The sequence below is a fragment of the Ambystoma mexicanum genome, chromosome 6q, assembly GCF_040938575.1.
Source record: "Ambystoma mexicanum isolate Mex_15411 chromosome 6q, UKY_AmexF1_1, whole genome shotgun sequence".
In the NCBI taxonomy this organism is placed as follows: Eukaryota; Metazoa; Chordata; class Amphibia; order Caudata; family Ambystomatidae; genus Ambystoma; species Ambystoma mexicanum.
The window spans coordinates 1,393,645,048-1,393,668,403 of NC_090937.1; positions in this window are offsets into that span (position 1 = coordinate 1,393,645,048).

Here is a 23,356-nt window from a genome sequence, read left to right on the forward strand (position 1 = left end):
CATTCAATAGTGTTAGTTACATGCATCTGATTGTTGGGGGCATGCATTGTTGTGATATTGGTTGCCATACGGATCATGATGGGTTCTTTGGCCCAGTCATGAACTGCTTTGGGGGGGGGGGTTGTTAATGGGTCCTTTGGCCCAGCCATGCACTGCTTTGGGGGGGGGGTTGTTAATGGGTCATTTGGCCCAGTCATGCACTGCTTTGGGGGGCAGAGGGGTTGTTAATGGGCCGCCCTTTGGCCCAGTCATGCACTGCTTTGGGGGGGGGGATTGTTAATGGGTCCTTTGGCCCAGTCATGCACTGCTTTGGGGGGGTTGTTAATGGGTCCTTTGGCCCAGTCATGCACTGCTTTGGGGGGGGGGGGTTGTTAATGGGTCCTTTGGCCCAGTCATGCACTGCTTGGGGGGGGTTGTTAATGGGTCATTTGGCCCAGTCATGCACTGCTTTGGGGGGTGGGGTTGTCAATGGGTCCTTTGGCCCAGTCATGCACTGCTTTGGGGGGGGTTGTTCATGGGTCCTTTGGCCCAGTCATGCACTGCTTTGGGGGGGGGGGGTTGTTAATGGGTCCTTTGGCCCAGTCATGCACTGCTTTGGGGGGGGGTGTTAATGGGTCCTTTGGCCCAGTCATGCCATCAACATATTCTCATGTGGCATTCATGTTTCACCACTTACCAGCATCTGCAGGTGGGCTCACTCCTGCCTCAGCCTCCCTGATCCCATGGATGCCCTCAAGGTGGAGGACACTGCTGCAATTCTCCTCCCATGTTTGCAGCCTCAGTGGGGAAGGGGGTCCTCCACCTGTCCCACTGCTGCGTTGGCGGTGTGTGGAGATCAGGTTCCGAACCCTCAGCCTGAGGTCATCCCACCGCTTGTGGCAGTCCTTGACGCTCCTCACAGTCACGCCCACAGCGGTACCCTTGAGTGCTACTTCCGCCCACACTTCCTTCCTCCGCTGCTGTGTGGCATGCCGTTGATCGGCACTGAACAGCATCTCTGCATGCTCCACTATATGCTCCACCAGAACAGTTAGCTCCGCCTCACTAAAGCGCTGTTTGCACTGCCTCTGAGCTGGAATCCTGGCATGCTGGTGGTCCCGTTTGCCTTCTCACAGTGTGGATTCTGCTTGTGCTGACGCTGGATGGCAATGGATTGTGCTTTATATGATGACCGCCTCTCTGTTTCCTGTTTTGGCGATCATGGTATTTCCGGTTCCGTGGCGACGGAGGCGGACACGGGTTTTGCGCTACTTGTGGCAGCGCTATGTCCATTTCCGTGGCTTATTCCGTGATGGCGGTAACAATGCGTCCGAGGCCGTGTGGTGCGTGCGACCAACATTACGTAATCGGACGGTCTTTGCGCAACCTTGCGGACACGGAAACTTTGTTACCGCCGTCACGGAATCACCACGGTCCAAACCTGACAGGTTGTGATGAGGCCCATAGTCTCATTCATACTGGTACATGTGTGTGGAACTCGCAAACACAATTGTTTCTCGAACACAGTGTGATTTTGCTGTTTGGTTAAGTTGAGCTGTTGGTATTTGCCAATTTCTTTTGCATTGCATGTCATAAGGTAACACACATCACCTTGAGTTATATTATAGGTTATAATACATGTCAAATTTCTCCATTTGCGATCTGTTTCCTGGCAAAACCTGCAGTACTCATAGATGGAAAAGGATTGCTGATATCGGAATCGTGAACCAAAGAATCATTGTGCCTGACGCCGAAAATATGCTTTAGAACCGGAACTGGCGTAGGCACTGCTACTATGCACGTAGTCAGTAAGGCTTCAGCATTGGGCACGTCAGTAAGGCAAAAGTGTGGAATGTTGAGCACCTGTTGTGCCAGGTATGTCCACATATTCTCTGTTTGGGTGATCATTGGAGCATGTTTTCACTGTCCTGAAGATGCCTCTTGCATAACTGGCATCAACGTTGTTTTCACTTGGCCTGACATGTTTGCCGCATTTCACGAATCCATGTCTTCAGTCTGGCTGGCTTTTTGGCATTGGCATAGGGCTGCTTTTGGACATCATTACTCATCATTATCAGTTTCTCCTTGATCGCTGGCACAGATGTGACATTTTTTCATTGGTAGCAGCATGCCGTTTAACTCTCCCGAACGGAGTCCATTTAGTCCCACAATTCCACCAGCCAGACACAGGATCTATAAGGCAAACGCAGAAAATAGATATCAGTGTTGTAAATCACTCTCTCAGGTAACATTTGTCTGCGGGCACATATTGCCATTTCTTTCTACCGGGCTCCATTACTAAAACTACTTGGTCTTTGCCTGATGCAATGACATCTGCAGGCACTGGTGGGCCACTTGGCCTTTCTACCCACACCTTTGCACCCGGTACCATACTGTCTGAAGAGCCAAAACCACAATCTCCATGGGTAGTTAACACTGTAGGAGGCTCCCCCTTCTTAAGCATGGACAACTTAACAGGGATTATAATCAATTGGGCCACCCGATCGCCCTTGTGGATCAGTAACAATTGGTCCCCAATATTCATCAGGATGACTTTGATCTCGCCTTGGTAATCGGCATCAATTACCCCTCCCAGCACTTGAACTCCCTTTAATGCTAGGCCAGATCTAGGGGCAATCCATCCCATATGCTCTGGGGGAATTTGTACTCCAATCCCTGTTTCAATTACAACAATCCCTCTTGGGTCTAATTTGATTTCCTCATGGGAATGCAAGTCTACCCCTGCTGACTCTGGAGTCACCCGATAGGGAGCTAAAGAACCCAGGGTAATTTACCAGTACAATAGGGTTTCACTGACTGAATTGGGTTGAATCTTTAAAGCAGGAGTAATTAGACGCATCAAAGGAGTTTCATGCTCATTCACAGGCCTATTGTTTAGCACATGCACCGCATCAAACACACGATCATGCCAGCCAGCCAAATTGCCATCTCCAGATTTGCGCAACTGTTCTTTCAACAAACCATTCATTCCTTCAATCAGCCCTGAAGCGGCAGGGTAATAAGGCACATGGTAGAGCCACTCAATGCTCTTTTCCTGACATTATTCCTGTATCAATTTGCCTTTGAAGTGTGACCCATTGTCACCTTGAATCTGCAAAGGCACTCTGTAATGCAATATGATCTGATCTAACAACCGTTATGGTGTTCAGTTGTGTGACACGCTTGCACGGCAAAACCATCATGTATCCTGAGTATGTATCCACAATAGTGCATGCATACTGACAACCTTTACTGATTGGCAGGGGACCGATATAATCAATCTGCCAAATTTGACCTGGTAATTTTCCTCTTTGCAATGTACCCAGAACAATCTGAGGGATAGGCCTATGCTGTTGGTGTTGGCAACCTGGACATTGCAAAATGATCGTTTTGACTACCACTAAAGGAATACTGATTCCTCGAGCCTGTGCCCACCTGATAGTAGCCTTTTCTCCAAGGTGCCCACATTTCTGGTGAGCCTATTTGGCCAAACCCTCCAAATTGTCTTCCTGAGCCTCCGCATCCACAGATGAATTCTTGGTGTGTTCATCTGTAACAGAATTAAACCAACATTCTAATGAGTCTGTAGCACAATGCGCGTCCACATGATACACAGCGACTTCACTGTGTGATAACATTTCTGCAATATCTTGCCACAGTTCTTTTCCCCACAACTCTTTTGAATGAATTTTCCACCCATTCTTTTGCCAGGTTGGCAACCACACCGCCAACCCATTCGCCACTGACCATGAATCCGTGTACAAATGACATCGACCAGGGGTCTTTTGTTTCAATGCCTGGTAAATTGCGTAAAGCTCTGCAAATTGACTGCTCTTCCCTTTCCCTGACGTTGTCAAAATCTTTTTTGTTTTGGGATTGTACGACACTGCTTTCCAGTATCGCTCAGTTCCCGCATATTGGGCTAAGCCATCCGTGAACCAGGCATGCTCCGTCTGCTCCACGGTCAAATCGCCATAAGGTACTCCCCATTTCACGGGAGACTCGGTTTTTCAGGTACTTCCGGTGGTATGTAATCTGAGGGCGGTATGTTGGCTACTTGCTCATGTAATTTTGCAACTCCACCCTTCCCTGATTTGGCTCTGTCTTGAATGTACCATTTCCATTTAATTATGCTGGCTTCTTGAGCACGTCCTATTCTATTTGTTTTAGGAGAGCTCAGTACCCATTGCATAATCGGTATTTCTGGCCTCATCAATACATCATGGCCCACCGTCATTTGCTCGGTATCAACAAGGGCCCAATAACATGCCACCAACTGCTTCTCAAACGGAGTGTATGAGTTACCAGCATCGGGTAACTTACGACCCCAGAACCCCAATGGCACACGTTTCCTGTCCTGTTTCTGCCACACACTCCAGTTAGCATAATTGTCTTGTACAGACACATTCAATTCCACTTCGCCTTCCTTCTATGGCCACAGATCAAGCACCTGCTGCACGGTGTCTTTTGCCAAATCAAATGCTTTCTGCTGCTCTTCCCCCCACTGAAACTCAGATTTCCTTCATGTCACTTTGTAGAGAGGGGCCAGTATCTGCCCTAAATGGGGAATGTGCTGTCTCCAAAACCCAAACAGCCCTATAAACTGCTGAGCTTGCTTTTTGTTCATTGGAGTGGTGAACTCAAGTATTTTCTGTCGGGCCTTTGGCACCATTTCTCGATGCCCATTATGCCACTGAATCCCTGGGAATATCACTGTTTCAGCTGGGCCTTGAATTTTATTCAGGTTAATCTCCCACCCTTCCTTCTTCAATCCTTCCATAATGACTTCTAACTGGTTTTGCACACTGCGCTCATCCTTGCCCTGAATCAAAATGTCATCAATGTAGTGAGAGATTTGTATGTTAGGTTTACACGGCATCTTGTATAAGTGCTCTGCCACCAGCCGGTGACAGATAGTCAGGCTATGTATGTACCCCATAGGTAACCTTGTAAAGGTGTACTGATGCCCGCTCCAAGAAAATGCAAACTGCTATTGGCACTCTTCAGCAATTGGCACAGAGAAAAATGCATTGGCTAAATCTACCACTGCATACCAAGTCCCCTCAAACTTTTGGACATTCTCAATCAAGGTAATGGCATCTGGGACCGCGGGCACTAAGGGAGGAGTGTGTTTATTCAACTCCCGGTAATCCACCGTCATCCTCCAAGACCCATCCCCCTTTTTAATAGGCCAGAGACGATTGTTCCATGCGGTAGTGATAGGGTGTAACACACCCGCCTCCACATACCCCTTGATGGTGTCTGAAATGTCCTTGTGCCCCCCAGGAATGCGGTATTGCTTCATTGCTACCCACTTGGTTGCCACAGGCACTTGCACTGGGGGCATCTTCAATTTGCCTACGGTAATGGGTGTGCAGATCAATGCACTCACCCCAAACTGGTACGTTTTACCTCCAAGTCCCAAAGTCAACCCTTCCAGAATGTCAAAGCCAATTATGTACTCAGGTATCTGGACAATCAACACTTGGTATTTCTGCCTATTCAAATTGCCTATTTTCATCTCCACTTCAGTTTGTACTGCGGGGGTCTCCTTTCCCCGAGACCTGTAATAGTAAATTGTCTTCCTTTGAATCGTGCTGGATCGCCATGAATCAGAGAGGCCTCTGCCCCGGTGTCTATCAATGCTCGCACCCCTTGTGTATTTCCTGGCCCCCAAAAAATGTTACATTAACATGGGGCCACCTATCAACTTTTATGCGACCAGACGCTGCCGGAGCTTGGCCATAACCCTAGTCAAATTTTGAATGAGTGTGACTTGACTCTGCCTCTAGCATTGCACTCACCACATTCCTCAAATCAGCGTATGTTGGCTGGTACGGGGAAGGTGTCCTCATAGACCCTTCTTCTTGTTCTACCTCAGGAGGAGCGGAAGGTGAGGTGTCTCCCTGTGGCTTGGTTACTACCTGTTCTTTAACCGGTTTATAGCGCTCTTTGGCTGCAAGCCCTCGATTTTTGTATAATTCATACATTACCCTAGTTTCAATGCCATCAATTTCTTCTCGCGGCACACCATCTTTTAACAAAGCCAAACACATGTCCTTTCTGGACACTCGGGAGTCTCTACTATCTTGCCTCCTGCCTTCAGTTCTTCTCTAACAACACCCCTCTGTCATCACTCTTGTCCCACTCCCCTAAATCTGCCAGTTGCCGAATGGCATCAACTACCTCATCAGTGGGTTTGCCCGTCATACCTACGAGAAAAGTCCTAATGACACTATTGTATGCGGGCGGTGCAGTTCTGATCACCATATTTCTAGTTGAAACTGAGAGCGGCACGGCCCCCATGTGTCCTGGAACATCTACGTGAATTGCCTCTTTCATAGCATGCTCTCTGACCTTTTGAATTGCCTCTTTCAAAGTATACCACTTTGTTTCCTCGCTAGGCCAATCTGTGGTAATGGGGTATTTACGGTTACATGCTTGGGCTGCTAGGTGCAACAAAGACACCTGTGAATCGTGACCATTCTCATCAGGGGGCGTCCCTGCCCCTAAGACCGCCTGTACATTGGTGTCAGTTGACAAGGGTAGAAAACGCGGTGAGTCCGTGGAATCTACCAACAACCCTGCAGCGCCCCCATCTAGCAACCTCACCATCCATGTCAGTAAAGGTTCCCCTGATTTTTGCCTCAAACAGGTAATCATTTCCCCAACCTCCTGCTGGGTGTAATCCTCCAGCGTGGTTAAATCCACAACCCCGCCTGCAGGATTCTGCGGGTGGGGCCTGGCTCGCCATCTTCTGACTGGCTTAGCCACCACTGTCTTCTGCTTAATTTCCGTTTTAGGGTTTGATTCATTTGCTGAACTACTCTCTGGACTGGTTGAGTAAAAAATGTCACCATCCCAATTATCCGTATCCCAGTCCACACCGGCGGTAGCGATTACAGCTGCCACCTTTCTATGGTTGACCCCTCCCCGTCTTTTCCTATACTTACACCGGGCTACTCTGACTGCTGCCCTCTCGGCCACGGCCTGGTATGTGTCAGCCTTATCTTTAAAAAGTTTCATTTGAATCTGCTGCATTAACGCAGTCTGCCTTTCTACAGCCAGCTCTCTTTCCAATCGCAAAATATCATCTTTCATTTCCAAATTCCTTTGATATATTTTCCTATAGGCATGCAGGAGGACCCAACCCCGCCTACCCAGCATAGTGCATTCCCTTCCCCTTTCCACTGAAACTTGTAAACACAACATTACATCAGACGGATCAGCATCTCCCAGTCCCTGATCCCATGTTTCACTTAGCCCTGTGCCGCATGCCCACACCTGGGCCAATTTATCATATGGGCTCCTAGCACAGCCTGGAATGATAACATCAGAACAGTCACCGCCAGCGGGACCGCTCTTTTTCCTGAAAAAACTATTCATCATTGCAATACAATACAAAACCTCTTTATATATATATATATATATATATTTGTTCCTTTCCACACTGGCACAAGCACGCACACACCAACAAAAAAAAACAGATTAACACAGTTCAACACTCGCTGCTAAATTACTTTCACTTGCAATGTAAACAAAGCCTATCTGCGTTCAAACAGATTCTTTAATATTTGGAACAATTCATCACAAATACCCTGCTCACAGCACCAAAATGTATTGCTCGCCCAGAGTGCACGGACAGTCATTAATCACCAATGCAATTGCAGAGCCAATACTTTAAAAGCAGGTAGATGACGCAATGAGTTACAACCACACGCACTCTTAGAAAATAATGAGCACTTATACGGCTATTTATTCAAAGCTCTGAAGCAACAAGTGATAACACAGAAATAAATCACAGAAAAGACAGAGAATTCAAAAGAAAATACATCACTGTGGGCGCAACTGAATCCCGCATCTCGCCAGAAGCGGCTGGAAGACCCCGCTAACAGCCAGGCCGAGAACACAACATCCCACAGGTATGCCGGACGGAAGGGTCCACCCTCCGACTGAGGTCTTTGTACTTTTCCCGTCTGACCGTTGAGGGGTTCCGAACATATGCACTCCTCAAAAAGGGGTGGTCATTTCTCGAACCTTCTGGCAAATGCACTTGCGCATTGATGGGCAACCATTGGTTGCCAGATGGGTCAACCGACAGTAACCTCAAGGAGCAAAGTGCTTCCCTCCTCTAAAAACAAGCACCAGGGAAAACAGTCCCATAACAAGACATAACAAAGCCAGCTTTCCCAGCAGAATGTCCTTGACTGCATACCAGGTTTGGAAAGCATGTTTTCTTCAGCAAAGTAAATTCAGCTCTCAGCAAAATGAGTACAGTTTTTCACTGCGGCATGAAGTAAATATCCATTATGGCTCTGAGTGCTCCCAGAATACACTGCGCACCAGCGCCATGTTTTAGCTCAAGCATAACAAGTACATGTTATGCAATTGTTGTTACAGTTAAGACTGTCCATTTACTGCCCGTTAGGACAGTTAGGTTTTTACAATTCCTGACAACAAGTTTTTCAACCTGCTTCTTAAGGTCTTCTTCAGGGCTATTGTACATATTATTGACAAAAATAAGTCATGATTGAAATAGTACATTGAAGTTGAAAAACAATTATAAAGGAAAATAAGTGGGAATTGATACGAACCAGCAAACGAGGTCACCGAACAGTCACAATAAGAAGGTGGAAGGAAATAAATAAAATACACATCTTTCTGTTATGAAAGTCGTCCCAATCATAATACTTAATTTGAGTTGCCAAATTATCCAAATTGATAAGAAACTGTCCCACATGCTAAACATATTGCATCGTGACATGTAAGTAAACTAAAAACCTTAAATCCATTCTTGAACTCACTCTTTAATGTAATGAAACACTTGTTTAAGAGCGCAATACAAATAAATATCATATCATATGAATGCACCAGGACCTTGGCAGGATAGCACCAGAAACCCTGCTAACGGCCATGTAACACCATGTAATGTACCAACACACCATATCTCTCAACTACCTACCACAACTTTGCCTGACATGGTCCCACAGTAACTAAAGTACATAAAGCAATATTAGAAATAACCTGATCATGCGACACTCCATGTCAATGATGACTGCCTGAGTTCATCAATGGAGCATTCTCACATAGGTTAATACATGACAACTAGAATCATACTAATATTAAATTAAATCACTCTGTTTTTACAACGCATTGCTCTCCCACCATGTTTAAAAGTGAATACATTTGTACTAATGATTATACCACAACTTGACTTTCTCACATAGGTAAATTCATGACATCTTGAAGCATACAAATATTAAATTATGGAACGTTGTAATAACAACGCATTATTCTCCCAATATGTTTGAAATGGATATATTTGTAATCATGATTAAACAACAACAGCATATTTACAAAAAGTGACCCATTTCGTATAAGAATTTGGACCCCTCAGAATAGTTCTATGCTTACAAAGTATTCTTGCTCCAAGTCTCCAGTGAGTTTTCTCCCTATAACCTCATCTTGGATCCTGTTTCGCTATCTTGATGCCTGTAAACATGATTCTTGCTTTGTTTTCTGAACTGTGGTACTGCTGGCAATGAGATACTAATGGTAATCGCACATCATTTTTTTGTAAAGCATTCATGTGTTCCCTGATTCGCACACAAAGTTCTCATATAGTGCTTCCAATGTAGACTTGTCCACATACACATATAATTCTATAAACAACCTATTTGGCTTTACAATTAATGAAATCTATCATCTTCAGAGTTTCTTTTATATTGATACTCAAACTGTGACATTCATTAGTGTATAGACACATTCTACAGTTCCCACATTTGTGAAAACCAGACAGTTCTCGATGTACCAAGTTTTGCATGCCTGAATCGGTTTGAGGAAGGATGGGCATAGTGCATTTCTTAATGTTGGAGCCCTTGCATACACAATGTTCGGTTTGTTCTCAAAATAGTCAACAAGATCATGATCAAGTGTTAGGATTTCCTAATGCTTGTTCATCAAACCATAAAGTCTTCTACTCTTAACTGAATATTTTGTAACCATCCTCACTTGTTGATTGACCATATTCTCTCTTACTTTCAGTTTCAACAAGTCAATTCTTCTCAATTCACTCTTTCTCCTAGCACACGACAATATTTCTTCCGTCTAACCTCGTTGTTTGAATCTTGTGTCCAGTAAGTTACATTTGTTTCCAAATTCTTCTGCTTCCTTGCAATTTCTACAAGCCCTAATATAGTCCCCAATTGGTATATTGTTGATGGTACTGGCTTATGACAGCTGGAAGTTGATAAAACAGAATTGACCTCAGTGGTTTTTCTGTTTGTTTTAAAAAACATCTTATTCTCTTTGACATATAAAGTGACATCTAAGAATTCAATTGCATTTTTATGACTGTTACATGTAAATTCAATTCCAAAGTCATTCAAGTTCAAATATTCAACAAATTCCAATAAGTTAATTTGATTACCTTGCCAAATCAACAAAACGTCATCTATATATCTAGTTCACAATTTAATTCTTCACCTCAAATGGTGATCTAAATATACAAATTCATATGAGGGGGAAGAGGAAGTCATCCCCAAAGCAATACTCTTTGTTGACTGGTCATCTACATTTGACCAGGAGAGTGGACAAAGACATACAGGAACAGAGGCGGTATGACTTAAGGAATGGGAGTATTAGACACTAGTCATTAAAAGATTCTCCTTGCCTTATTCTGCACAGGTTGCAGAACTCATAGCGCTCATTGAAGCTTTGAAAGTGCCATGTCACAATATATTCAGATTCAACATATGTTACAACAACGTTACATGCCGGTCTATCCCGCTGGAAGAGGAGGGGTTTTAGAGGGTGGATAGATCCCAGGTGCAGCTGGCAGGACTGCTAGATTTACTGATAGAAGCATTATCCCTGCCATCTTTTGTAGTGCCGCTCACAGTCACGGGACAGACAAAATATGAATGGGGAACGCAGCTTCTGATGCAGCAGCCAAAATGGCGATGTATCTGCCAAATTAAATGCCTGCTAAGTACATTGTGACCACACAACCAGAAAGCGAACATCCAAATCCTTATACAGCATTGCCCATCTCCAAAATTATAGAGTAACAAGGAAGTGCACCAGGAACAGAGAAATAATTATGGCTACAAATGGGTTGCAAGCAATCCCCAACAGATCTGTTATGGAGACAAGAGAGCTCTGGAAAGAGAGTAATGCCTCAGGAGCTTCTAGCAGCAGCATTTGAACAGTTATACTAACGATCTCACAGTTCTAAACAGCATATCACAGCAGATATACAGGAGGACTGGTTACAGGAATGCATTACAGAAATGGGGCCTCATTAGGATTGGAGGTAACCATGGCGCTATTAGCGCCATGGCTGCCATGGCTGCCTACAAATCCTTACCGACTATGCCCTGGTGAATGGAGCTATTACCGCCCCATTCCAAGGTTGGCGGGGGCGGTAATTCCCCATTTACCAGGGCCCTTCCCCATTCCCATTTGAGCCCCCCTAGGGCTCAATGGGAATGGGGAAGGCGCTAATAACGGTACCGCAAATTGCGGTACCGTTATTAGCACCAAAGTCTCTTTGCGGGTCCCGTCCTTAACGCCTGGTAAAACCAGGCGTTAAGGGAGGACCCGCAAAGGGAACTCGTGATAGGGCGCTAAGGGATTACTGGTTCCCTTACCGGTACCAGTAATCCCTTACCGCCCACCTCGTAATGATGCCCATGGTCATACATTGCACCACATGTCAAAGTTCCAGTACAGGGTTGACACTTCGGATGTTACAGGGCACATTGCCCCACCGTACTGGGCCGTTCTGTGGATTACACATAGACTATGCTGATATGGGGGAGCATTGCAATTGGTCCCGGTGCCTCATAGTAGTGGTTTGCTCTTTGTCAAGTTGGGTGGAGGTGGGGACGTGTGCCTACCCGGATGGCAAATGCGCTCATAGATTTTTGATACGTGAGGTTTTCCATCGATGGAGTGTGTGCGAGTTGTTAAGGTCAGACAAGGGACCACATTTTTCCAATGCACTGTTTCAGCACATCACAGCACTACTTGGCATGAAGCACCAGAGGTGTTCAAGTTAGCACCCACAGGCCAACGGCATTGTGGAGAGGATCAATGGGCTCCTCAAAAGTAAATTGTCCAAACTGTGTACCACATTGAAGAAGAACTGGGTGCACTGTTTGCCCCTGTCACACTCCAGTCTACATACACAACCAAAAAAAGACCACCATTTGTCACCTCATGAAGTGGTCACTGGTCGGCGTATGCACACCCCATATCTCCTGTAAGAAGAGCTTCAGACGCACATAGGGCAGCAGTGGTGTTAGGCGATGAGTTCAAAGATTATTTGAACACACTAACTAGGGCAATTAAATGTGTCTCCCAACAGATGGTACCTCCTAGCATTGAGGCGACAGAGACACCAGACGTAGCAACCATTATGACGATAGATCCCAAGCGCATGACCACAATCGCTGCTGCCTGGTGATTTTGTGTACATTTGCAATTTTGTGTGCAGGTAGAACAACCCTCGGTTCCACGGGCCTTACGAGGTGGTGTTTTGCAGTAAAGGTAAATGGCTTGCGATATTGGGTCCACCTCTCTGACATTTGCAGGGCTCCTCCAGATAGCATGTCGGCACATAAGTCATCTTAAAAGGAGGGGCAGAAATACCTGCACCCCATTTAGCTCACCAGCCTGTCCAGGCGCGATATGTGTGCAGTGTCACGCTACATTGGCGGGCCAAAGCCCAGCTGCTAGCTCTATAGCCTTCTTTTTTTAGGAACTCTTTCCTTCTTTCTTTGTTTCTTTCTTTCTACCTTTTTCTCTCTATCTCTGTGAGTATTTCTGTCTCTCTCTCTCTGTCTCTCTCTATCGCTCTCTTTCTCTGTGTAAAAATATTGTCTTGTATGTCTCTTCTTTTCATTGTTTTGTGTATCTGTGCTTTCATTTCAGCAGCGAAGAAGATGGACGTGACTAATGTAAATAACTATTTGTTAAGTAGGTATCCAAGGTGTAGATGCACAAATGCAAGAATATGGACCTATGCTTTTTACGGTGGGTTGACCATTATTACAGGTCTCCGTGTGTTATTGATGGTACTATCGGGACTGTATGGGGGAGGCGGTTATAGGGGTGGTCCTATAAAGTTGGGAGAATGCGTTTTTATTTTATCCAAATAGGATAGTACATTGACATTTTAATAATATTAGCAGAGTTACATATATTAGTAACAATGAGAATGCTAACAATAATAATGGAAATGAATATTGCAATAGTGCTGATACAAGTGTTCATGATGATTATAACAGGTACAACACGACAGCGAAAGTACGGGCACAATTGGCAACGGGGGAAACCATGAAAAGTTTGTTTTCAGCAAGTAGAAGATTGTCTAACAATTCAAAACAATATGATGTTATTTGCGATAGCACTGTTGAGGCTGGCACCCCTCAGAGCGTGTATAGAATAATGAAAAGAGGAAGTACGAAAAAAGTATGATACTTATCAAGGGCTGGGTATGGATGTGATTGAGAATATTTGTCACCCGAGTTTACCAACTAATGGTATACTGACATGAGTGGTGTGGGAAGAAACAATGTGGATGGAAGCTATTATATGTGTTCACTCATTCCACATGTGGCAGGGGCTCCCAAGGTGTTAGTACCGCAAGCAGTACCAATTATAGAGGCACACTGCCTAGTTCATCTTGCACCATGCAGAATAAAAGGAACGTTCCAGTTACACAGTGTGCAACTGCAAACGGTGGGTCCATATCTTTTAGAATGCAACAGTGATCCAAAAAACATCAAGTGTGTGGAGTTACCCTATCTGATGGTGAAAGGGCGTAAACATGTCAATAACAACTGGCAGGACACCACACTACCTTGCTTGGCAGAAGGACAGGTAACATATAGCAAGGAAAGGAGAGCATGAGTGGACAATTTCAAGCACAAATCTGACAGAGCATATCACAAAGATGATGTGGATTGTAGCACTTGAAAAGCCAGTGCGAGTGCACAAGGAAGAAGAATATAGCCTCTGTTTCCGCAGCAAGGGTACAGTTTTTGTTGGTTCAAATTAACGTTGTAATAAGACTCTCATGATCGCATACATGAAGAAGGGAACAGCAGCGGTGATGGATTACTATTAAGTCTGTGGCCAACAAGCTTACCTGAACCTCCCACCATCATGGAGGGGCTGTTCTTCACTGGCCACATTGCACTCAGTGCTACTAGTAATCCGAGAAAAGGGGGAACACTGCCTGTTGAGGAGACAACTAGTCTCCCTGCATTCAAAAATGAAGAAAGGTGTCCGTTGCCCACACAAGAGCTCTACATCCTTCCAGGAAAAGAACAGTTCCAACAACTAAAGGGGACGAAAAAATTGAATTACACATCCAAAGACTCCTCTGCATTGCTTGCTGAATTACCAGAAGAATACAGGCTCTTCAGCTCAGCAGATTCGTTTTTCGCATCTTTAATTTTGCTGGGATTGCGGGCCGCAGCAAATGCCAAGTGGTTGCAGATCGTGAGATGAGAGCTGGTCCATCTCGTGAACAATACAGAGAATGGGTTCATTGTAATCAAGGTTGAATTAGGTGCATTAAGACTTATGACGATGCAAAACCGATGTGTTGGACATGTTAACAACAATGAAAGGAGGGGCTTGCAAAATATTTGGTGATTCCTGCTGCACATGTGTGCCTCCCAAGGATGCAGAGAATGCATTGTTATCCCACATCATTGCAGCTGTCCATGGCCTGGGTGTTCCCATGAAGAAGGAGGGAGGAGTACAGGACAGTGATTGATTTACCTTGGTATACAATTGGGCCCTGTCTTGGCTCAGAGCAATCTTGAAGATGTTGATGGCCATTATCATGTTTTCCCTAGTCATATTCTGCACCTGCCAATTAGGCATTTGATGTAGTGTTAGTCCAGCAACCCATAGCACAAGAATTATGGTATCAATTGGTGTTCCAAAAGCTCCTTGCAAGACAAAAGATAGTGAAGCACAAGCTGATATCCCATGGAGTGGCTCAAGGTTTTAAATGTTCCCCCTCCCATATGGAGATGAAGTTGACAATCTATACCACACTAAAATGATTACACCCCCTGATCTACAGAAATTACACCTGGTGGGGTTGGGGGGATACAACTACATGTCTTGCTCACCTGAGGAGTACTCACGTAGAGTCTATGGTCAGTTTGTAGGGAACACAGCCATGTGTGGAAGCAGAGAGGAGGGAGTGGAGGCTCAGAGGTATTTTGGAGTGTTTTACTGTAGAAGTAATGAAAGGGGGGAATTTTGGTAAGGAAGCAGCCCTGTCACACGCCCCTAAGCACTTTAGAGTGAGGCGAGATGCATTCAAAGCACTATGATGAGTCAGGATAGAGGGCGAGGGTGAAAGGACCAACCCCCAATATAAAGGACCCCACCTCAATATATTAAAACGTAATGTACCCACATAGTGGGGCACAGGGAGCAAGCAACATTGCTATTTTTGCATCGATGTTAGCGATGTGAGGCCTTTGGGCGAGTTGGCGCTATACCATTTTTTTATAGATAGATAGTAATCATAGTTAAGGGACAAGGTCTGTGCGGAAAATGTGGCATTGAGGACAGTCCACAACCCCAACCACCACAAAGCCTATTAATTGTTCTAACAGTGTTGCAAAGGTGTGTTTTTTACTCAAGACGAATGTGCCCTACAAGGCTGCGATCAGAGACTGGCACCTGGTGTGCATGTTAGCTCACACTGGCCAAATCATGACCCGGCCCATTGCCAGGCTACCACAAGTTATAGCCTATATAATTGACTGAGCCCTGAGACTCCAGAATTCCATGGCACCAGGTCTCCTCTTACCATCCAACCCTAAAAGTAAAAAGACCTGAATGTTCAAAGATTACGGGCATTGCATGTCTTTGAAATACAATCACGTGATTTGTGTTGGAGGTGCTGGCAAGGATACATTATAGTTCAAAATGAGGGTGGAGACTCTGGAGCCGGATGGCGCAGATGTGAGTGAAATGTGTGTGTGGAGGTCAGAGTGCCCCAGAACCTCCTTTGAGCCAGCCGTAAAATCTGTCAGGTGCACAGTATAATGACGTAAGAAGAAGATGATAATCGCAGCACCCATGTGATTGAAGACAGATGGACTGGAACTGGAATCAATGACCTGGCATCTCTTATGGAGCAGGCAGATAATGTATAGTCATTGTCAGGCATTAGCAAGCAGGACATACACAAGCTCCAGACAGTGCAGAATTGGGCAGTCAGAGTTGTGTTAGGCCTGGCCTGCCGTGATCACGTCTCGGAGGCTAGGCAATCTCTCTATTGGCTACCAATAGAGGCCAGGGTCAAATTCAGGGTGCTTGTCATAACCTTCAAATGCAGATTACGACAGATGCCACCTTATCTGCAGACATATATGAATGACAAAGTCAATAGCAGGGCGTTGAGGACCTGTACACAGAATTAACTACTTCTACCCAGGTGCAGAACATCAAAAGCCGAGAACGGCACTTTCTTTTTGATAGCACCAAAACTCTAGAATCAGCTGCCTGGAACAATGAGAACTCAAATCTCTCTACAAGTTTTCAAGAGAGACTTGAAAATGCTGCTAGTCTCTTGATCTGGGGATAGGTTTTCCACCCTTGGCGTCTCAGCTTTTGGTTCGGCAGGCTCAGTAGACGCCCTCCTTGTGTTTTCAATGTTGTTCGTCCAAACCTGTCCGCGCCTTTATGCCTGATAGTCCACAGTGCGCACTACAAATGATGTAATGTAATGTATAGATGCACACCAACCAGCCGCGTGACAAGTGACAATGTTTTTCTTTATAAGATTCTGCTTGTACTGTTTTTTGGCATAACGTTCTTGGCAGCAGAGTCCTTTGCTGTTGGGCTCATCTGTGTATGAGATTAAAATTTCTTATCCTTACAAGATCGACTTCGACCTTTACTCGCCAAACGGGATGTATTCTCTCTGGTGTGAGCATTCAGGGACTTGCCTTCACTCAGAATCTTTCCAACAAAAATGTTTGGCAGACAGCATCATTCCTGAACTACAGCAGGATGGCATTTTCAAGTTCTACTGCTTGCATTGCTAAATCATTGGAACATTGGCTCTCATCCTAGAAAAAGCTATATGCCAGTCAGCGGCCATTGTTTATAAATGAGGCTTGTAGTGTGCCCGACTCAAGGCCTTGGCGCTCAGCCTGGACTATTGAAAAAACTCAAATATATTGTATTTTAACATTGAAAAAGCAAATATCGCATTTTACTAAATATGAAAGTGGTTGCATCACACTGTATGTTTAGCAACAAGCTGGGTCTGTGGATCATACATGGGCAGACATGGGAAATCACAAGATTTTGCATTTGAAGACAGAGGAAGAGACCTCAATAAGACCTCAATGAGACCCTGACCCAATTAGAACAAAGATGGGTCCATAAATTGCATACTGTACAATCGGGCCTCAACATCTCTGTGGAGTGGAAATCCTTGCTATGATCCCACTATTCTGTAGTTTTGTCTCTAAATCAAATTGACCACACCAGATGACTCACTACAAGAACTGAGACCATGTTTTTCCACTAGATCATATATTTTCCTTGTCTCATGTCACAATACTGGGAATTTCAAGAGATCCCTCTCTCATACCATGGCAAAATACAATCTGTAGAGGTATATGCCTATCTAGAATATCCTATATTATCTGTGAGAAACTTTTGGACATGTTTTTTGATGATGCAACATAAATGTAAGATCATATATTGTGATGGTTTACGTCATGTCATGAGACAGAGATTGGCTCACCATATCTATCTATTTGAGCATCTATTTGAATCGCATTCACTAGACAGACCTCTGCCCATTATTATAGTTGACCGAGGGTTGCAACACTGTACTGTTAGCATGGTAACGGTCGTATACACCCGGGCTTCAACCACTACAACTATGCATTGAAGTACTTAACTCACTACAATCACTAAACTTGTGCCATGACACACGCCTTTAGCAGTTATGCCCAATTGTACGTGACCCACAGGGTTTCCCCATCCCCATGGCCCGCACATTCACACTCGCTCTGTGCTCACCACATCTATCCATCTAAGCATACATAATTGTTTATACTTAGTTTCATCTACGAGACAGACGTTTGCCCTTTATTTGTAGTTTTACCGCGGAATGCAACGCTGTACTGTTACCTTGGCAATGGAAGTATACACCCGGTTTTTGAATCACTACAATGATACATTTGAATACACAATTCACTATAATTAGTACATGCGATTCTGCCCTGCCTGCCACTGAAGAGAGCTTAGACCATCTTGCACCAGATCTTCTCCATTACTCAACAAGATCTCCGGGATCCCCTGTCCTCCCAGACATGGATTAGTGCCGCAACAGGTACTTAGTAACTCCTGTTTTTCACTATTGATCGCACATACGGACTGCAGTGTGCATTAGCAGTCAGTTCTGTTGACACTGTGCCCTCCATTTAGGAGACCATTCACCTGGATCCAGTCCAGTAACGAACCCGATGTGACCGCACCTTCAGCGCTATCTACATATAGGTAAGTCTGTGCATTTATTTTGATTTATGTCCGTCACATTGTTCTGACGCACTACCTTGCAGTGCAGATATAATCTTGGGGGATTCATAGAGGACAGCTCTCCTACTTAAACATTTCCCCTTTTTCCAATAGGTGTCCAATGTGACAGTGATTTATGAGACACCACGGGTCCCTGAATCTTTCCTTTTTGGTTACGCCTGTGGCCTCAATTTAGTCCCACAGGTAAGCTGTGTCTACTGGCTATTTATGAGACACTGAATGATTTGTTCATATATCACAGGACTACAATGACATGGTAGTGTTCGGAGTTTGGGGGTTTGAGGGATGGTTTCTTCAGCAGGGGAATTTCTCAGGATTTGAGTTTGGAGAGGATGGTGTTTTGTGAATGTTGATGTGATTAAATGGATTCTATATTATTGTGATCACTTTCCACAAATTATTTATTCCAAAAACTGGTTCACCTTTTGGAAAATGAAAATGTATTTTATAGATAGGATTAATGTACTATGTGGCACATTAGTTTGCTTTCTCAAACTATCTATGTAATAATGTATAACATTGTCTCTGAAACTTCAAATGTAACAAATAACTTAGTACGACATTAATTCAATGTACCTCTTATATTTTTAATTCAGCAGTGCTGCGATTATTATAGAAAGTATTCTATCCTCCTCCAAACTCTTCCTCTTTTTAGCATTGTTTCACTGGTTCGAGCCCAATCAGAGCTTGAACATGCTAATTAAACTCCTTGGCTCACATTCAATTAGTGGACCAGCCATGTTCATTAAAAAGTAAAATTAATAATAAATAAGAAATATATTCTTCATTCTCCATGTGACTAACTCCCCAGACCCCACTGCTGTGTGAGATGCCACAAAGAAATGGTTATGTTCATTAAGTGAATTGCGTCCATGTATCTTCCATTATGGCCGCCAGAATCAGTGACACATTGACTATTGGATAGCAATGGGGTAATGGGTTCTTAAGGAGCCTTCTGCCGATCCTTCCTCTCCAGCAAACTCTTGCCTGATCTCCATCACTCCTTTCCTGAGAAAACTCCTGGAAAAGCTGGCCATCTCCCAGCTTAATCTACATACTAAATCTGTTGGTTGGCTCCAAGACCACCGGGCTGGCTTCAGAGCAGCCTGAAACATAGAAATTTCTCTCAACAACTGTGAAGTCTTGCTCTCCAATCTTGATTCTAACCTTCCTTTTGTCCTCATTCTCCTTGAACTATCCTCTGCTCTTGACCCAGTTAACCATGCTATCCCGCTCATACTGTCTCTGAGATAACCTGGGTATCTCTGGCCAGGCCCTTGCCTGATTGACCTCTTTTCTCACTGATCGACCCTCTGAGGCCCAACTTGGGTCTTTCCTCTCTTCTATCTCTCTATCTCCATGTGGTGTTCCCCAGGGCTCGAACGTCTCTTCCTGGCTATTTAACTACTAACTGGCACCACTGGCCCAATGCATCTCTACCTTCTCCTCTAATTTCAGTGCATGCGGATGACACCCAGCTCTCCTTCAGGCTCCCCCCTCAGCATCTACTGCTCCATCTCTCAGACCAGACTGCCTGTCTGCTATTCAGGAATGGTGTGCCTCCAATGATCTCTGCCTTAATGCCAGTTAGACTGAGATCCTCCTCATTGGGACTCCTGCTCCTGCCTTCCCTTTCTCACTCTAGCCGCCCACCCTGGGCTCTCTATGTTCTCCTTCCAGTGACGCTAAGAACCTTGGGTTCATCTTCGACTCCACCCTGTCCCTCTCTCCTCACATCTCTGATGTCTCTAAGAAGTCACACTATTGGCTGCACATCCTCAGTGGTATTCTTTCTTTTCTCACTTTCCCCCAGAGGTTTACTGTCTCCAGAGCCTTGCTCCTCTCTAGGCTGGACTACTGAAACAGTCTCTTTCTAAATCTGCCTGCCTCTACTCTTTGCCCTCTACAATTAATCCAGAACAAGACTGTGAGACTTCACAGCCCAAAGATCGTATCCCTCCAGTCCTGAAATCTCTCCACTAGCTCCATGTGGCTGAGAGGATCAAGTTCAAGATCATCTTCATAGTCCACAAGGCTTTCCGGGGGCAGGGACAACACTACATCTTACTTTCTCTTCCTAAGCATCTTCCTTCTCAGCCCTCTGCTCATCCACCTTCAACTCTGAGGGTCAGATGCATTTCCAGGCAGAGAGTGGGGAGTAGATCTCTGTCCCCGGCTGAGGCCTCTCTCTGGAACAGACTCCCTGCTTCTCTCAAACCTGAGTAGGACCACCCAAGGTTCCAGAAGCAACTCAAGACCTTCCTTTTCGTTGCCGCTTTCCTCTCCCTCTCCCTTGCTGATGTCCCTGTCTGCTGCACATGCTGGTTACCTGGCCACCCACTGAACTTACGGGACCAGGCTCCTGCATGATTGGTTGCCCTTGCACTGCCTTCGGGCCTCCCAACCACTTAAGGGACTGTATCTGCAACCCTAAAGTCCCCTGACTCTCTGCATTTATGAGCCACCTCCTGGCTGTACTTACTAGTTACTTTGCACTCTCCTCTCCCCCCTAGAACCTCTGGCTCTTCGCCCCTGCATCCCCCCACACTTGCGACATTGAATGACACAAGGCCTAGTAAGATCATTGTCTTGTCCTCCTTCTGTCCTCCCTTCCTTGTCTTGTCGCACCTAGAAACACTTATGTACAGGAATGCTATACATGACTTATATATCATAATGCGCTATACTCTACTCAGAACTTCTTCTAGGTCAACAATGTTCTGGTGGTAAATGTGAAAATGGTTGCAAATTAGTTGTATATCTTTCCTGGATGTCATGCCAGCACCATCTGAATTGGGGGTTAAACCCAATATACTCTCAAATACATAGCATGGAATTGGTCCTTTTTTAAGTCTGTTGTTAAAGGACAATCTGTATCTCTATTACAGATCCGGACCTCTGTGCATTGCCTCCTTGATTTGCCAGAAGTTGCGTGGCATGATTAAGAAAGAAATGTTGCAAAGTAAGATCCAAGTTGGCCAAAATATTCTTTCTGTAGGTTTCTGGCAGCCTGGACTTCTCTGGATCTCCCCTCATCTCTGTCAGTCCCAGATCAAAGGGTCTCTGGGATAATAATCTCCTTTCAAGTATGTTGCCTTTGTCCTGCAGCATCCAGGGGCTTTATCCAAATCTATCCCCTAAGAAATCAAGCCTCTCTATCCTGGGAGAAGTGGCATAATCCCCTCTAGGAATACAGTAGATGTCCTGAGTGTTAGGGAGAATTCTCTTATTTGGCTAATTTCCCTTACCTAGTGAATGCCTCAGCAACTTTGTTGGATTTCTAGGATTTATTTTTTCACCTGGTAAGATTGAGAGCCCTTTTTCCCACTCTTACATGTGTTTGGCTGTGTGTGTTTAGCATGTTTGTGTTAATAGACTGTGGAGCCTCAAATACTCCACAGGCATCACCTTTTTACTGTGTGTTACACAGCACCTTCAATGCAGTGACAAAGGGTTGTCTTTTAGACTTCCTAACTCACACTCCATTTTCTGGGGCTGACTACTGTCCCCCAGAACATATAAAGTTGCCATTAACTTTACCAGTCTCTTTTAAAACCACAGACCCAGTACAAACCATCTTACATGGAGTACTGGAAAGGGTTACTACTTATTCATTTTTGTTTGTTTCTCTTGGAGCATTGTTTTGCTTCCTTTCCATTAAGACTTGGCTGGTGGCAGCGGTAACTACCCTATTTTTTCTACAGCGGTTATCTTAAATAACCATGGTATTGTCTTAGGCTATCTTGGTAACCTCGAACTTAAATCCGCTTGACCATATTGTTTTTAATATTGCTCCGGCTGGGTTTAGTTGCCATTTCTTTTTGGAAAAGTCTTTCTCGTGTTCGTCTCTACGTGCCAAACCAGGTTTGGTTAATTTGTTCACCGTCTTTTCGCGGGCTTCTGCCAGGACAGCCACCCTGGTATGCGATTGACAGCCAGGCTGTGTGAATGGGGGAAAACTGCATAAAAAGCAGGTGTCTGGGTCAGGAAGAGCAGAGTCACCACTGGAACGAGAGAACCGAAGAGGAGCTGACAGAAGAGGACCCCTTACCACGACTGAACCGCCCGGTGAAGACCTGCTGCAGGTCCGAATCTTCAGACTCCAACAACAGAGAGGATCTTCCAAGAATCGTCTTCCCTTGAGCTGGTGGGACCAATCAGTTCACCCAAACTCCAACCCAGGACCCCCCTCTTCGAATTCGCTGTACAGAGCTACAGTGGGCCGGATAAGCAGGAAAGTCGGACCCTGCTTGGGTTTTAAGGAGTGCATCTTTTATTTGTTGCTTTGCTCTGCTGCTGGTTTCTTCCCTGGTTAGTGCAGGACCCTCCAGTCGTCCTACTTGGTGTCAGTCAAACAGTCGCTTCAGCAACCGTGAGCCTGCTGGAACTATCAGGGACGTCAGCCGCAGCTACAGCTTCTTCTCCATTTAAGGTACTGTTCAACATCCGGTTGTTCGATTCGTCCAGCCGGGGTGGAAGGGTGTGAAACCTTTTGCCAATTCAAGGGCTTGTCCTTCTCTTCTCTTTAAGCTAACCAACTTCGTTCTGAACTCTTGGCAAAGACTTAACCGCAAACTACCCTGAACTTTGTGATCTTGAGCAAAAGACTTTTGTCCCATTGACTTTGGCCCTAAGCCTATTTTACTTGATCCCATCACTGTAGTTCCTCTTTCTAGATTGTCCTGACTACTTACCTGCTGGTACTGCTTCTTTCTGCCTAACGTTGTCTTTCCCTCTCTTTTTAATTAACAGAGTGCCATTTTGCTCCCACTTCAGT